Below are 17,927 nucleotides of genomic sequence, written 5' to 3' on the forward strand. Positions count from 1 at the left end.
GGCTTCGCTGGCTGGGCCAGCATTTATTGCCCATCCCTGAAGGAGGAGGAGGAGGTGGTGGTGGTGGTGAGCTACCTTCTTGAACCACTGCAGTCCATGTGGTGAAGGTGTACCCATAGTGCTGTTAGGAAGGGAGTTCCAGGATTTTGACCCAGCTATGGTGAAGGAATAGCAATATATTTCCAAGCCAGGATAGTGAGTGGTTTGGAAGGGAACTTCTACGTGGTGGTTTTCTCATGTATCTGCCGCCCTTGTCCTTCAAGATGGTAGTAGTCGTGGGTTTGGAAGGTGCTGTCGAAGGAGCCTTGGCGAATTCCTGCAATGCATCTTGTAGATGGTACACGTTGCTACTGTGTGTTGATGGTTGAGGGAATGAATGTTTGTGGACAAGTGTAGCTTAAGCTCGATAGGACAACGTGCTCCTTCAGAGATCCAGCACTGATCTGATGGGTAGAATGTCCTCCAGTGCTGTAACCAATGATATTAGATACTCTGTCCATATCCTAGGCTTTCCCTGTCTATCATCCCAGCTGTGTATGATCTGATGGTGTTCCCTTCACAAGCCCCTGTCGAGGTGCTATGTGTTTGCCTTATTTCAATATTAACTGTGTGCAGTCTCTTTGACCTTATACTGTGACTGAGTGCTTGAGAAAGCAGTTCATACATCACCTTCCTCCCTCTTGAGACTTTGGCCTGCTCTGCAGAGCTCTTTCCATATCCAGAGTATTGATCTCAGTCAGACCTCCCACTCATACCATGCTAACTGGCACTAAGTCTCACTTTCTTATGCTGTGCTCAGCACTAAATTTCTTGGCGTTGTGGGTGTGTTTTCCATAGCCTGGCTCTTTCTTTTCCCAGGAAGCCTTCGTAAACGGCCTCAGCATACAATCTGGCAACGTGCTCTCTTTTCCCCAGCTGCTCTACAAAGGTGACAACTTTACACCCCTGGTGGCAGAAATGTTATTCTTGAATCTGCAGCCTTAGCTGAATGCAGCAATTTCTCAGTTGCAGGATCAACCTTGTGTACCTTTTTTTTTCCTGAGTGAGCTTGAGAATGAATGAAAATTTTTCAGAGCAAATGGATTTGCCATCCTCCTTCAAATTCCTCAGGAAGCGCACCCTTTTGTGAGCAGGGCTAGAAGGGGTGGAATGTACAGAAGAATGGGGAGAGAGCAGTCCCCTCGCGTGACTCAAGGGGTTCACACAGACTCGAGGGTCAAATGGCCTCCCTTTGCATTGTTACATTCCATGATGACTCCAAAGCAGGATGGTGTGTTACTCAGCAAGGCTTGCAGGCAATGCTATTGTGAACTGGGACAATCAAGATTGTCTGTCTGTACAATTTGTTGCAGCATCAACTACAGTTGTCATCTGAAGCTTCATATGGCAATGTTCATTTAGTGAAATGCTTCCTTAGAGTAGATCAGGCAGGCATCAATTTGCCCTAAAATCCTGGAGCTGTGTAAAGTCTGAACAAGTGCATGACCTAGATGTTAAGTGTTCTGAATGGGTGCATCACATTTACAACACTTGCATTTGGCAGGGCAGTGATGAGTTCATTTTTGTTTTAAAGAAAGGAAACATGGGCTAGGGCGAGTCCTGAGCTCTGGTAATTAGGACACAAGTGATGTGGTGGGCAGATGCTGATACTGGTCAGATGGAATATTGGAAGTGGAGATGGAGGTGAAATGGGTGCTGTGCCACCACCAATTTTAACATCATTTTAACTTCCCAGTGTTTAATGCAGTTTGTTCGTGTAATACAGGATTAAGTTTAAAAACAAACACTGGAATATGACCTTGGAAACTCAAAAAAAGCCCAAATTTTTAAAGAGCACTACTCTGGTTTGGTTTTCCCTTTTCTTTAACAGTAAGATATGGAGCTGTAACATGGGCCTTCTAAGCAGTGACTCTTGGCAGAATGTTTAGTGGCCAGTTTCTGCTGTGTGATTTCTAGCATTTCCAGCGACTTTCTGCCCTGGGGTTTCACCTCAGCATACGTATTGTGCACCTCTTGTGCACACTTCACAAGCTTGCTACTGCCAGGATTACTACTTTTGCTTTACTTTGCAAAGTAAGCTACACTTGACTGATCCTCTGCTCAGTGCTAATTTTGCTGTTTGGATGGCGCTGAATATGCTAAAGTTCATCCAGAGGCATCCAAGTCCATGATATTACCCTCGCTGCTTAAGCAACACTTGGCCATAGGCACATACCTGCTGCATAATCCATTTGGTCAGCATCAGCCCTGATAATTTTTGTGTGTTAAATAAACCAATATCATTAGAGGATGATGGTAATACTCAAAAGTATAGCACGCGTGCAATTTCCCTTGTTCTCCAGTCTGAAGTCGCTGGCCATTAGTGACTGATACTGATAAACATTTTGATTATTATCAATGACTCAGAATCCTTGCATTTGAAGAACACTCTTTTTTTCAATTTGTGTGATTACGTCTAATAATGACCCTGGAACAAATTCCAGGCAGATTCTGTGAATCTGCTTTTACAAGCTCCGCTCCTTCTTCCAATCACAGCACCTTCTTGCAGACGGAGAGCTTCAAATGCAAAGGGGAATGAGCTGGTTGAGTGGGTGAACCTGCTGAAAGTAATGTCTGGGAAGAGTGGAATCAGATTAAAGCTTAACTGTTTTTATTGTTAATTCAACAATTTACAGACTTTATTATATCCTTTGGGAGGAAGGGACTTGCCTGAAGGTGGCAGCTCCAAGTTTTACTTCGCAGACTTTTTTTGTACAATTATCACATGAGAGATCTGGATTTTGCTCATCGTGTCCAGAGGTGAAATGAGAACTACCAGAATGTTGACTGAAGCTTTGCACTTTCACACCGATTTTAATTTGGCGGGGAGGTTTTCTTTCCGGGACAGAGATGAGCATTTTAGAAGATGCAGGCAGCAAATCAACTTGCAGATTCACACTGTCGGCATGAAGCTTAAATGACCAAATAGTGTCTATGGGGGAGAATTGTTGATACACGTACCTATAGGTCCTATAGGGTGTAATAGACAGAGATACCTTGATGTCAACTGACCCACAAGTTTCAGTTCCCAGCATGTGCACCTTTTGTATGGAAGCTCAGAGCTGGCAATGTGAATTCATAACTTGCACCTTTTATGGAGCCTGCTATTACATACTGACTCAGCTACAATTAACAATTAATGTTTTCAAAAGCACTTGAAGTTATTAAGCAATTAATTAATTAAGACATTAATTGCGTAAAAAGACAGACAATTAAGCACAGCTTGCTTTTGTGTCTGTCTGGGGGTTGAGTAACTGGAATTTTGATGTTGCTGAAATTGTCTGGAGTTGGATTCCAGACTTTGATTTTTCTTGCATCCCCTCCAAAACTTTCAAGAAAAGGATCATTAAAGGAAATTGCACGATGGTTCAAACCACAATGCAGGTGCTGTAGTGTCCGGACTGTCACATGACCGGCTGCGAGAGAAACACAGCTGGGAAGATGCTGGGTTAACAGCAGTGCAGTAATATTTTAACAGGAGCAATTACAGCACGAAGATATCGGGATTGGGAGGGTCCAAAATAACAGGCAACACTGAATTAACGCAAGAGTTATTTGAATTCATCTCTGAAAACAATACTGTTGTGACTTTCTTAATTCATTGGAGCACTTCTAATGCAGTAACTTTAAACTGGTGCTGAAAACTGACAGGTATGTTGGCTGTATATTTCTGCTCTGTTTCTCTGCAGCATCCTTCCTGCTGCACTAATACTGGTTTCAGGCTAGCTGAGCACTGATCAAACAATCAAACCATTACCAACTGAGGCAGGAGGGGATCTCCTAGAAAAGTTTCAGGTTCTCTTGACATATGAATGATTTCATATTTTGCAATTTACATTAACTAATGACGTGAATGTGTTCAATCCCAAGTACCAATACTTGATAGTAATGCAAAAGGGTTTCACCCTTACAGTAAACAGCTCTTAAACTGCTGTTGGAATTGATTTTTAGTTTCACCCTAGATGAAAGCCAATCCAGTAGATTCCAGATAAATTTTTCCATAAGCCCATTTTCATACTCATAGGTTGCTATATTATTCGATACGTAAACATTGCAAAGAATATGATCGAACCTCTCCAAAATATAGGATTGTGGGAGTGAACAAAGCATTTTGAGAAGCTCTTTGTCAGTATAAAAACTCGTGGTCTTAGATTGACAGGTGGCAATTAAACGGTGGAGTTATAATAGGCCCTGATATCTTGGAATGATTTAATAGTAAAAGACAGCCAAGAGTATAAACCGGTACCCAACACTTTCCCTTTCCATCCTCCTTTTTCACTGTCAGTGGTAAAGTAAGAGCTTTCAGCCCAGAGAGCAATTAGTGCAGAGGGATTACTGTACATTGAAAGACACGGCATGTCTAACCCAAGCAAACACTTTCAATGTTTCCTGTCATCCAGCCAGCAGTGATCTGCAGCTGGATATTATCATCTCCACACAGAATAGAATCATAGAAAGTTTATGGCACAAAGCGGCCACTTGGCCCATTGTGTCTGCTCGGGCTGAAAAACGAGCCACCCAGCCTAATCCCACTTTCCAGCATTTAGTCTGTAACCCTGCAGGTTCCGGCATTTTAAGGTGCATATCCAGACACGCTTTTAAATGAGTGTTTCTGCTTCTACTAATCTTCAAACTTCTTGATCATTCCCCCTACATTTACATCCAAATTATTAGATATACCTCAAAAAGCAGGGGATCTAATACACGTCAACCCACAAATGCAACTATTTATATGGAAGTATTTCTTCTAGAGCGGCTGAGGTGGGATGTGGTCGTGTTTTATGGAGAAGGTGATGGTTGGGACTGAGCACAAAAAGATCAGTTCTATTGATTTGAAATTTTCACTTGAAATAATAAAGTAATAACGAGCATCACTGCGGTCCTGCAGCTGAACCTTGTAGAGTTTAAAGACTTTCCATTCTGGAACTACCTCACTCATTAAAAATTGGTTCCAGTGTCATTATTAGACCTGCATGTTAAGGACTAGCTGACTACACCTTTTGTAGCCTTCATGTGTACTGTGTATGGAAAAGCCTCAAACCATCCTTGTTCCTGTGAAAGGTCTTTGCATTTTGGTGATGTTTCTTTAACAGGATGTGCACAGCAGCTTGACCAGCTCCAGCTCAAAGGATTTTCCCAGCAGTGGCTGCTCTCACTCCAGGCCTTTATCTGTACCTCAGATCAGCAGGAGCTGAATACAAGATTTGTGCCAGCAGGTACAGGCTAGGTTGGGAGTGGACAAAACTGCAGCATTTCAGGTTCTACTTGGAATTTACTCAGATATAAAGAGTCAAATGTTTCTCCTTTAGCAGCCACTACAAAAAGAGTACAGAGCACTGATCTATTACAGAGCATTGTAAACTGTGAGGAGGACAGTATAGAACTTCAAAAGAACATAGACAAGTTGGTAGAGTGGGCAGATAGGTGGCAGATGAAGCTCAATGCGGAGAAGTGTGAGGGGATGCACTTTGGTACAAAGAACATGGAGAGACAATATAAAATAAGGGGTACAATTCTTAAGGACGTGGCGGAGCAGAGGGATCGGGGTGTTTATGTGCATAGGTCATTGAAGGTGGCAGGACAGTGGTGCGAGCAGTTAGTAAAGCATGCAGTATCCTGGGCTTTATTAAGAGGAGCATAGAGTACAAGAGTGGAGAGGTTATGCTGAGCTCATATAAGATGCTATTTAGCCCTCAGCTGGAGTATTGTGTCCAGCTCTGGGCACCACACTATAGAACGGATGTGAACACATTGGAGAGAGTGCAGAAGAGGTTTACAAATATGTCTCCGGGGTAAGAAACTTCAGTTACGAAGATAGATTGGAAACGTTGGGACTGTTCTCCTTGGAGAAGAGAAGGCTAAGAGGAGATTTGATAGAGGTGTTCAAAATCATGAGGGGGCTGGATAGAGTAGATAGGAAGAATCTGTTCCCGCTCTGAAAAGGATCGAGACCGAGAGAGCACAGGTTTAAAGTGATTTACAAAAGAAGCAAACGTGATGTGAGAAAAATCTTTTTCACACAGCGAGTGGTTCGAGTATGGAATGCACTGCCTGGAAGTGTGGTGGAGGCAGGTTCAATCGAGGCATTCAAGAGGATTATCACTAGATGATTATTTGAATAGAAACAATGTGCAAGGGTAAGGGGAAAAGGGAGGAGAATGGTGCTAAGTCATAATGCTCATTCGGAGAGCTGGTGTAAATATGATGGGCCAAATGGTCTCCTTCTGAACCCTAACAATTCTGTGACATTATCTGATTGGTTTTCCTTGTGGGAACTTTTATGTTTTTCATTCTAATGGTTCAGTTTCTGCTGTGTTTCTCAACCAAGAGGCAATCATTTCTATTCCTGCTCGCTACTGGATGGTGCAAAATACTTCAATCAATTAAATATTTTTGAAGTGCTGATATCTGTTGTGATGCTGGAAATGTGTCAGTTAATTTACTCACAGCAAAGTCCCACATACAGAAATGACATCATGACAAATAATGTTTTCAGTAATGTTGGTTGAAGGAGAAATATTGGCCAGGAGACCAGGGAGAATTCGGCCACTCTTTCTTGAATAGTGCCATGGAATATTTTGCATCCAGTTATGATGTTAGCTGGAATATCTGCTCAATTCTCTGGGGTGATACTAGATCTCACACAACCCTCTTCCCACAGAAAAACAGCAGTTTAGAGGTCTACTAATGGAAGTCAAATTACTTTTGGTTATTTTAATGGACTATCTCTTTAAATCTATGAGCAGTGGGCAGCCCAGCTCCACAAGCTTTTCACACACAATCTGGAAACAGGCTTTTTATTGGGGTGTGGGGAGCTGTGTAGCTGTTGGGATGAGGCTCTTTGTCAGAACACAGTACTCTCCAAACAAAGGGTCAAAGGGACTCGAAATGTTAGCTGTGTTTCTCTCTCCACAGATGCTGCTGGACCTGCTGAGCTTTTCCAGCATTTTTTGTTCTTGTTTCAGATTTCTATCTGCATCCAGCATCCATCAGCAGTATTTTGCATTTACTCTCTGATCAAATCATGAGTTGTCTGCAATTTTCCGTTTGAATGTCAGACCTGATCTGCAGGGTGTCTTTGTTTTCAATGTGTCTCACTTCTCACTTCCTTGCATGTCTGACCTATCCACATGTTCTTTGTTTTGCTAATGTCTTTAATTTCTTCAATGCTTCTTTCCATTGTTTCCATCTCACTCAACAATGCAGCAGTTTACATCACAGAAACGAGCTGAGATAATTTCACTTTGGGTACAATCGGGAAATTGCACGGGAAGAACACTTGAAATTGTGCAGGTTAGGTTAGGCTTCTGGCCACCAATTCATTTGGAAAATCATGAATGCAAAATCTCCCTGAACCAACGCAACAAGGCAGAATAATAAAAAGTAACTTTATTTTCTCTGTATTCCTTGATGCATTTGAATGGTAGGTGACAGATAATGTTTCAGTGATATATCTGAAACTGGTTTATTGTAATAAAATGAGAATTTGTAATCTGGGTGACCAGTTGTCCCTGAGTAAGCTGATTTAAAATGGCAGAAAAAAAATTATACTGAACCACTTAATTGTTTCATTGGGACACATCAGTAAGTTTCTTATTAAATTAAACAATTCTGATGCGACAAAAACTTTTAAAACATGCCGATGTCCACTACATGCTTTAACCTGGTCTTGCAGGGTATAGCAGAATGGTGCAACTCCCCTGTTTACGATGAGCAGATGTAACAGTCAACAGAACAATGTTTTTACAGCTGCCTGACCATGCTTTACATTTCTTCTGAAACTGCTCCTCATTAAGAGTTGCTTTTCTCACCTTCAATGTGCCATTTACATGTGGGTATTTGCGCTGAAGTTCAGCTCAGGGCCTTGCAATTTTTCTCCTGTGCAGCTAGGCCAGACACTGCCCCCTGTTGGATTTCTGTGCAACTGCAGGCACAACCACACTAAGGCAGTTGTCCACGTTAGAAAATAGGGTGACAGCACCTGTACCCCGCTTCACCCTGTTGGCTGCAGTTTCTTTTGCCTGTGCCAGCCTTCCTATCCTTTGTGCTGTACTCTCCTTCCCTCCACTTTCCTCAGCACAGCCTTAGTGAACCCAAGACCACGGCTCATTCTTCTAAACTCCAGAAAATATTGGCCACTCCATTCAATCTTTACTGAACCATTGTTGCATCCCTACTATGGAAAATATATCCTTCATTTGGTGAGGAGACCAAAACAATGGTACACAATACTCTGGGTATGATCTCGCCAAAGCTCCGTTTGTTGCAGCAAGAATTCATGTAAACACAAATAAGGATCCTCGGCTTTATAAATTGAGGCGTGGAGTCCAAAGGGAAGGAAGTTATGCCAAACCGTTATGATACACTGGTTAGGCTACAGCTGAAGGAACAGGAAGTGACGGAAGGTAAGAAATGCTTTATCTGATTGTGCTGTGCAGCAACACAAAGGTTGACAATTCTTCAGGTGTGAACCCTGGTGAGCACCACTGATCTTTTCCAACTATTAAACCACTGTCCAATAGCACAGAGTGAAATGTGCTCCTGTTACATTTTCCTGAAACTGAAGTCGGTTAAACACAGCAGCCCATGTTGAGCAATGTACATTGAGTTTGGCTGCTGGGTAGTGATGCAGCAATGATGTCATTAGCACAGTGACCTAAGACGCCCCAATGCTCAGGCCCAAGAATCCAGGCCCAAGTGTCACTCCGTGCTGAGATTCTACCTCTTCCCGGTGTTGGGAAGAATGGATATGGCTATGTTACCAGAGAACGCTCCATTCAGTTGGAACCTGCTGTATCACCTATCCCTTGTGGAACAGTTTATGCAGAAAAACCTGTTGACCACAAGTCCATCAGGCAGTGGGCTGCACATATTGTAATGTGGTCCTGCGGGAAAAGGAGATAGTGAATGCTGTCGGGTGGTTTCCTGAGCTGACTGTCAAAGTAATTTGGAAGAATGCCTCATCACCAAAACTTTCAAATTAGCATTAGGATGTAGCTTGGCTGATAGTGACAAAGGCCCTCCCCATCATGTGCATGACGGGTGTGGACACCTGCCTCATCAGCTTGGATCAGGAGAAGGCCTTTGACAGAATATCGCACACCTACATGGGGGATGTGCTCTCCAAAATGGGCTTTGGGGAGGGAATTCGAAATTGGATCCAACTGCTCTACACTAACATCAGTAGCGCAGTATCAATCAATGGGTGGGAAACAGATAGCTTTCCGATTAAATCTGGAGTCAGGCAGGGCTGTCCTCTCTCGCCTGTCCTTTTCGTGTGTTGCATAGAACCCTTTGCCGAGTCCATCAGGAAGGATCCGGGCATAAGAGGAGTGACGATCCCAGGCAGTGGAGGCACTCAGGTAAAAGCCTCCCTGTACATGGACGACGTCGCCGTCTTCTGCTCGGATCCGCTGTCGGTGCGCAGACTGATGCACATCTGCGACCAGTTCGAACTGGCCTCGGGAGCCAAGGTAAATCGTGGGAAGAGCGAGGCCATGTTCTTTGGGAACTGGGCTGACCGATCCTTTGTCCCCTTCACTGTCAGGGCTGACGGCCTGAAGGTGCTGGGGATATGGTTCGGAGGGACCGGGGCATGCGTTAGAAACTGGAAGGAGCGAGTGGCTATGGTGAAGAGGAAACTGGGCATGTGGGAGCGACGCTCCCTCTCCATTGCGGGTAAGAACCTGGTCATCAGGTGTGAGGTACTCTCGCTGTTGCTGTACGTGGCGCAGGTCTGGCCCATTCCAGACTCCTGCGCGACGGCGATCACTCGAGCCATCTTCCGCTTTATCTGGAGGTCGAAAATGGATCGTGTCCGCAGGGACGCGATGTACAAGCCTCTAGATAAAGGGGGAAAAAACGTGCCCAACATCGCCCTCATACTGATGGCCACCTTTGTGTGCGGCTGCATCAAGCGGTGCGTAGACCCTCAGTACGCAAACACCAAGTGTCACTACGTGCTGAGGTTCTACCTGTCCCCGGTGTTGCGAAGGATGGGTCTGGCCACGCTGCCGCGGAACGCTCCAAGTAGTTGGACCGTGCCGTACCACCTGTCCCTGGTGGAAAAATTTATGCAGAAAAACACCTTTGACCACAAGTCCATCAGGCAGTGGTCAGCACGTAACGTCCTAGAGGCCCTGAGGGATAAGGAGAGGGTGGACCCTGTGGGATGGTTCCCCGAGCAGACTGTCAAAGTCATTTGGCAGAATGCCTCATCGCCAGAACTTTCCAACAAGCACCAAGACGTAGCTTGGCTGGTGGTGAGAAAGGCCCTCCCCGTCAGATCCTTCCTACACGCCAGGAAGCTCACCCCCTCTGCACGTTGCCTTCGAGGTGGCTGTGGTGGGGAAGAGACCGTTGTCCACCTCCTTGTGGATTGTGCCTTTGCAAAGAAAGTCTGGAGAGAGATGCAGTGGTTGCTGTCGAGGTTCATCCCGAGCAGTTCTGTGACACAGGACTCTGTGCTCTACGGGCTGTTCCCAGGGACACACACCGAGACAAACATCAACTGCAGCTCGAGGATCATCAACTCGGTGAAAGAGGCGCTTTGGTCTGCCCGAAACTTGTTGGTCTTCCAGCACAAAGAGTTGTCCCCGACCGATTGTTGCGGACTGGCACAATCCAAAGTCCAGGACTACGTGCTGAGGGACGCACTAAAGCTTGGGGCAGCTGCCGCAAAGGCGCAATGGGGAAGGGTCGCTGTCTAAGACCTTTCTGCCACAGCGCACCGAGAGACTGGGAACTGTTTAGAGCCCCTCGGGCTGTACAGATCAAAATGAAAGGCTGTAAATGATTGTAATATTGTTTGTACTGACGCACCTGGTGATACATTTTGTAAAAGTTTAACCTGGATTGTACCCTTGTAATGTTGTTTTTGAAATGGTTTGGAATGTGATTGAAGATATTTTATGAATAAAGTATATTTTTACAAAAAAAAAAAATCAGTATAATATCTGATACGTCCCTTATCTGGGGACCATATATTAAATTGATTTTTGGAGCAGGGAGATGGAATAGGGGCTTGCTCCGTCCACTCCACGCATCGACCCGGTATTGCAGTATCTCTGGGAATGGTGCACCACCCCTTTCCAGGGGATTTTCAATGCTAAAAATAGTTTTCTTACAAACATCTGCTTTCTTTACTTTTCAACATGCACATCTTTCAAAACACAACTTTCTTTCTTTCTCATCGCTTCTCGGCCTTTTGGCTAACATCAAGTGTTGCAGGGGCGACACCATGGTCCTGCCAAGGCAAGGTCGGGATGGAAGGCCGAAAACCAATCGCAATCCAAATCCATACCGTGGGCTACCTATCACCGTCCGAGTCACGGTGAACCACAGCGAAGGAGGATCACCTATGGATCGGGGCTTCATCACCAGGAGGATCCTGTTGAAGGCGTGCGACTTCCAAGCTACGGAGATCTTCACCCTGCACGACTCCCGCAAAGGCGGTTATTTTGACGTGACGTTCAAGCGGGTGGCAGACTGCGTCCGGCTCCTGAGGGTGTTCGAGGAGAAGAGAGACCTGCCGGAGATGAAGATCCTGACGGCGGAGCCGCACTTTTCTCTGCCGTTGCAACGGGAACGTGAGGTGATGGTGCATGTGTACAACCCCTTCGTCCCTGTCGCCGACATGGTCACCTTCCTCACCAGGTACTTCGATAAGGTGGGGAGCGGCACCGAGATTCGAGACGACTTGGGGATCTGGACAGGCAAACGCCTGTTTAAGGTCACGCTAAAGACCGATGGTAAGGGAGCCATTTTCCACCCTCCCTCCAGTTTCGCTATCGGGGGAAACCGTGGCTACCTGGTCTACGCTGGGCAACCCAAGCATTGTCGCTCATGCGGCAAGGCTGGTCATGTGGCGGCCAACTGCAGCGCCTCCCTCTGCAAGATCTGCAAACAGGAAGGGCACCAGACAAAAGACTGCAAACAGGCCAAGTGCTGCAACCTGTGTGGCGAGGCAAGTCACCTCTACAGGAAATGCCCCAAACGCTGCCGTACTTACGCACAGGCAGCCAAAGCCGACCAGGGGGAAGCAGAAGAAACGTTCCGTGTCACTCCAACCACCAAGGCCCCCAGGGAGCTCAACGGGACAAAGGAGGACACAGAGAGAGACAAGGTGGAGAAAGAGATTGAGGCAACAGAGAGCCAACCAACAGCACTACCCCCTGAACCTCCCAGTCCTCAGGACAGCGAATCAATGGAGGAGGAGGCAGCAGTGGAAAAGCAGCAGGGGGAGTGGCGGACGGTGAAGAACAAGAAAAGTAAGAGGGAGCGAAGAAGAAGCAAAGGCGTTTCCCAGAGAAGCGGCAAGAGGCGTCTCCCATCCGACACGGATGACAAGGGCAGCAGCTCTTCGGATGATGAAGTGCCAGAGCGGCACCGACAGAAGAGGCGGCAAAGCTCCAGGGCGTTGGAGGACGAGACACCCGAGCTCCAGAAAATTGGAGACAACAAGGAGACCAGCGCACCCCAACTTTGCCTGCAACCTGAGGAGGCCAGTGCACCACAGCCCCTGGAATCTGGGAGCAGTGAGGCAATCATCGCATCCCAGCTCCAGGAAGCCGGGAACAGCAACCCCCCAGAGGGGGTGAGTTTTGGAGAAGCTTCTCCAGCAAAGGTCATCTCAAAACCCGCTCACTACGTGAACCTCCAGATGCCACTGGAGCAGAACACGGCCAAGGAGATCTACCTCAGCCCATCCAAAGTGAAGGAATTTGAGCTCACTACGGGTATGAAGGAGCAGACTAAAGGTCTGGGACTCTCAGAGACAGTGGGTTTGGTAGGAGAATAAATGCTTTAATATGGGTTTAAAGATTGTATCCATAAATGTGCGTAGCATTAAATCTACTACGCGATGTGTTGCGACCTTGGACTACCTAGCCAAGGTCAAAGCTGACCTGTTGTTTCTGCAGGAGTGTGCGATACCGCACCTCAGCTCCTACAGGCAATGGTCACGATGGTGGTCCCACGGGCCATCGATCTGGTCGGGCGGAAACGACTTTCGTTCCTCCGGCCTGGGTATTCTGCTGCGGGGAGGCAACTTCACCGTCTCCGAGGTCAAGGAGGTGGTGGGCGGGCGACTCCTGGTAGCAGACGTAATGTACAAGAACGCTCCACTCCGGTTAATTAACGTGTACGGCCCGGCACAAGGGGCTGAGCGGCTGGAGGTTTTTCAGCAGCTCCCACTGCTGCTGGCGACCTCCAGGCCGGTCATTCTGGGCGGGGACTTCAACTGCATCATCGATGCGGCTGGACGATCCGGCAGGGCCGGAAGCAGATTGGACGCTACGTCCAGATCCCTGATGGAAACAGTTAAGGATGCCAAGCTGCACGACGTCTTCAGCAACCCTGCAGACGGAGCGCAGCGTAGATACACCTGGTCGCGGCCAGACGGGTCCATTCGTTCCAGGATAGACTTCCTGTTTGTGTCCCGTGCATTCACAGTCAGATCCACCGAGGTCAAGCCGGTGTTCTTCTCTGACCACTGCCTCCTACTGGCGGACTGCCACTTGGAGGAAGACCTGAGGGTGGGCAGGGGGGCATGGAAGCTAAATGTGCAACTGCTGACCCCAGAGAACATTGAGGAGCTCAAGAGGGATTACAAAGGTTGGAGAACCGTGAAACCCCTCTTTGAGTCCCTGACACACTGGTGGGAAGTGATCAAGGGAAGCATCAAGAGGTTTTTCATCCGCAAAGGCACCCAGAAAGCTAGAAAGGAACAGAGGGAAATGTCCCGACTCCAGGAAAAGATGCAGAATCTGCTCCGGCTGCAGTCGATGGGGGTGGATGTCAAGGAGGAGCTCCAAGAGGTGAAGGGCCAGCAAGCCTCGCACTTTGCCTCGGAGGCCTCCAAGATCATCTTCCGTTCCAGAGTCCGCTCCGTGGAGCAGGATGAGACGTGCTCACGTTTCTTCTTCCAAAAGGTACACAGAGAGCGCTCTGTGATCAGCAGCCTGAAGGAAGAAGACGGCTCAGTAAAGTCATCACGGTCCGACATTCTGAGGATCAGCAAATCCTTTTATGCCGGACTGTATGACGTGAAGCCCACGGACAGCACGGCCTCCCAGTCCTTCCTGTCCTCTATCACGGAGGTCCTAGACCACAGTACGCGGGAGAGCCTAGACAAACCGCTAACTCCTGACGAACTGACTAAGGCCCTCGAGTCCTTCGAGAAGAGTAAAACCCCCGGAAGCGACGGCCTGCCGGCGGAGTTGTATTCGGCTCTGTGGGACTTGATCGGCCCAGACCTGCTAGAAGTGTACGAGAGTATGCTCCTGGCCGGCAGCATGTCAGAATCCATGAGGAAAGGCATCATCACCCTCATCTACAAGCACAAGGGGGAAAGGGAGGAAATTAGAAATTGGCGACCCATTTCACTGTTGAATGTGGACTATAAGATTCTGTCCAAGGTCATCGCCAACCGGGTCAAATCCGCTCTGGAATTGGTGATTCACCCTGACCAGACCTGCTCTGTGCCAGGCAGGAAGATCTCTGACAGCCTGGCGCTGCTCAGGGATACGATTGCCTATGTACAGGACAGGGGTGTGGATACCTGCCTCATCAGCTTGGATCAGGAGAAGGCCTTTGACAGAATATCGCACACCTACATGGGGGATGTGCTCTCCAAAATGGGCTTTGGGGAGGGAATTCGAAATTGGATCCAACTGCTCTACACTAACATCAGTAGCGCAGTCTCAATCAATGGGTGGGAAACAGATAGCTTTCCGATTAAATCTGGAGTCAGGCAGGGCTGCCCTCTCTCGCCTGTCCTTTTTGTGTGCTGCATAGAACCCTTTGCCGAGTCCATCAGGAAGGATCCGGGCATAAGAGGAGTGACGATCCCAGGCAGTGGAGGCACTCAGGTAAAAGCCTCCCTGTACATGGACGACGTTGCCGTCTTCTGCTCGGATCTGCTGTCGGTGCGCAGACTGATGCACGTCTGCGACCAGTTCGAACTGGCCTCGGGAGCCAAGGTAAATCGTGGGAAGAGCGAGGCCATGTTCTTTGGGAAGTGGGCTGACCGATCATTTGTCCCCTTCACTGTCAGGGCTGACGGCCTGAAGGTGCTGGGGATATGGTTCGGAGGGACCGGGGCATGCGTTAGAAACTGGAAGGAGCGAGTGTCTATGGTGAAGAGGAAACTGGGCATGTGGGAGCGACGCTCCCTCTCCATTGCGGGTAAGAACCTGGTCATCAGGTGTGAGGCACTCTCGCTGTTGCTGTACGTGGCGCAGGTCTGGCCCATTCCACACTCCTGCGTGGTGGTGATCACACGAGCCATCTTCCGCTTTATCTGGAGGTCAAAAATGGATCGTGTCCGCAGAGACGCGATGTACAAGCCTCTAGATAAAGGGGGAAAAACCGTGCCCAACATCGCCCTCATACTGATGGCCACCTTTGTGTGTGGCTGCGTCAAGCGGTGCATAGACTCTCAGTACGCAAACACCAAGTGTCACTACGTGCTGAGGTTCTACCTGTCCCCGGTGTTGCGAAGGATGGGTCTGGCCACGCTGCCGCTGAACGCTCCAAGTAGTTGGACCGTGCCCTACCACCTGTCCCTCGTGGAAAAATTTATGCAGAAAAACACCTTTGACCACAAGTCCATCAGGCAGTGGTCAGCACGTAACGTCCTAGAGGCCCTGAGGGAAAAGGAGAGGGTGGACCCTGTGGGATGGTTCCCCGAGCAGACTGTCAAAGTCATTTGGCAGAATGCCTCATCGCCAGAACTTTCCAACAAGCACCAAGACGTAGCTTGGCTGGTGGTGAGAAAGGCCCTCCCCGTCAGATCCTTCCTACACGTCAGGAGTCTCACCCCCTCTGCACGTTGCCCTCGAGGTGGCTGTGGTGGGGAAGAGACCGTTGTTCACCTCCTTGTGGATTGTGCCTTTGCAAAGAAAGTCTGGAGAGAGATGCAGTGGTTGCTGTTGAGGTTCATCCCGAGCAGTTCTGTGACACAGGACTCTGTGCTCTACGGGCTGTTCCCAGGGACACACACCGAGACAAACATCGACTGCAGCTGGAGGATCATCAACTCGATGAAAGAGGCGCTTTGGTCTGCCCGAAACTTGTTGGTCTTCCAGCACAAAGAGTTGTCCCCGACCGATTGTTGCGGACTGGCACAATCCAAAGTCCAGGACTACGTGTTGTGGGATGCACTAAATCTTGGAGCAGCTGCCGCAAAGGCGCAATGGGGAAGGGTCGCTGTCTAAGACCTTTCTACCACAGCGCACCGAGGGACTGGGAACTGTTTAAATCCCCTCGGGCTGTACAGCTCAAAATGAAAGGCTGTAAATGATTGTAATATTGTTTGTACTGATGCACCTGGTGATACATTTTGTAAAAGTTTAACCTGGATTGTACCCTTGTAATGTTGTTATTGAAATGGTTTGGAATGTGATTGAAGATATTTTATGAATAAAGTATATTTTTGCAAAAAAAAGAAAAAAAAGGTTCTCCCAGGACGAGGCTAGCCCATTGCACTTCGGGTGTGCTAACGCCTGCGATGTCCCCAAATGCGGGATACTCGACTGCAAAATTTGTGGTAGTGGGGGACTGCGTTCGCGCTCTCCCCTGATTCACAATTCAAAAAATAGATTTCATCATATCTTTCATTTTCTCTTCTATTTCCTGTCAGCAACCTTTTCTGAAAAAAGAAATATATAACCCCCAATGTGTGCTCTTCAAAATCTATACTGGACTGGTTATTTAGTTTTTTCTTTCCTCCTCGCAAATATTATCCAACCCCCATTCTTTTCCTCCCTGTCATTATCAGCCGGCAATTATTCCATCTCTGCATCATTTTCGCCAGACCGTTTGTTTTGTGGCCGCCAAATTACTCGCGCCATTTTTAACCCCGCGTTTGCCCACTCAAAAATCTCTCTCAAACAACCCCCATCTAACACCCAACCCACCATCACAACAGTCCCCACACTCCCAGCACCGCCCCACCCCCTATCTCTCTGGACGTCTGTATAAATACAAACTCATATCAGTCAGCTATTAACTCATATGCATTCACCATTTTAAACATGTAGCAGCGACCCCTCACTATTTCAAACATGAACAAGCACCCTGTCCCCGTGTTCATTCAAATTACCCCCCTCCGAAACGAACAGCAGCCTCCCACCTCCTCTGTATAATCTCCCCCTTAATCAGCCCCCTGTGTGACTCCTACCTTCTGAAACTCCTGCCTCCTCTCCCCATGTGTAAAGTCTTTCCCTGCCCCTTCTGCAGCTCACTTCCCCTGCTGTGGGTCCATCAATTCACCTGTGATTATTCCTTGAAGGCTTAAATAGCGCAAAGCGAAGAAATAAACAGAAAGAAAACTGGAGAAAGGCAGATAGAAACCTAAACCCTCAGTAAAATGACCACCGGGAATCCCGTTTAACCGTCAGAATGATCGCGCAGCCCAAATTACACGCATTATCCCTGAATTATAACAAGATTTTAGGCAGCTTCACTTTAGGACTTTTCATTTCCTCTTGTGGGGCTCCTGTTCCTCACACACTGGAGGCTAACATGTAAGTTTTAGATTGCAAGGCTGGGCTACTTTAACCCCAAGATTTTCTTTTTGAAACTCCAGGCCCACAGTCCAACAGGAACTGGTTAACCGGAGCCACCGAAAACCAGGGTCCCGGAGAGGAATTGAAATCTCGGGGTAAGAAACGGACACAAACTCACGTGGGCCCATGGAGCACGGCCTTGGAGAAGGTCTCAGGAAACTCCTGAAGAAGAAGAGTCCTTGTCCCAGTCTGGATCTTCAGATTGCAGGTTTCAAAATAAAAATTCTTTGAGGGGTGGGGGAGAAAATTAATTCCATTAAAACAGAGAGCAAAGAACATTTTCAAACAAAATAACGCAAGAGCCAATGAATCACTCTC

General features: G+C 47.6%; 2 pseudogenes; both read left to right on the forward strand.

Moving 5' to 3' along the window:
- The first annotated feature begins 10,960 nt into the window (after positions 1 to 10,960).
- Positions 10,961 to 11,125, forward strand: LOC144676229 (U2 spliceosomal RNA; annotated as a pseudogene).
- A 5,343-nt stretch (positions 11,126 to 16,468) lies between these two features.
- On the forward strand, positions 16,469 to 16,620 carry LOC144676227 (U1 spliceosomal RNA; annotated as a pseudogene).
- The last annotated feature ends 1,307 nt before the right edge of the window (positions 16,621 to 17,927 follow it).

This window comes from Cetorhinus maximus, unplaced genomic scaffold, assembly GCF_964194155.1.
Source record: "Cetorhinus maximus unplaced genomic scaffold, sCetMax3.hap1.1 HAP1_SCAFFOLD_1445, whole genome shotgun sequence".
NCBI lineage: Eukaryota > Metazoa > Chordata > Chondrichthyes > Lamniformes > Cetorhinidae > Cetorhinus > Cetorhinus maximus.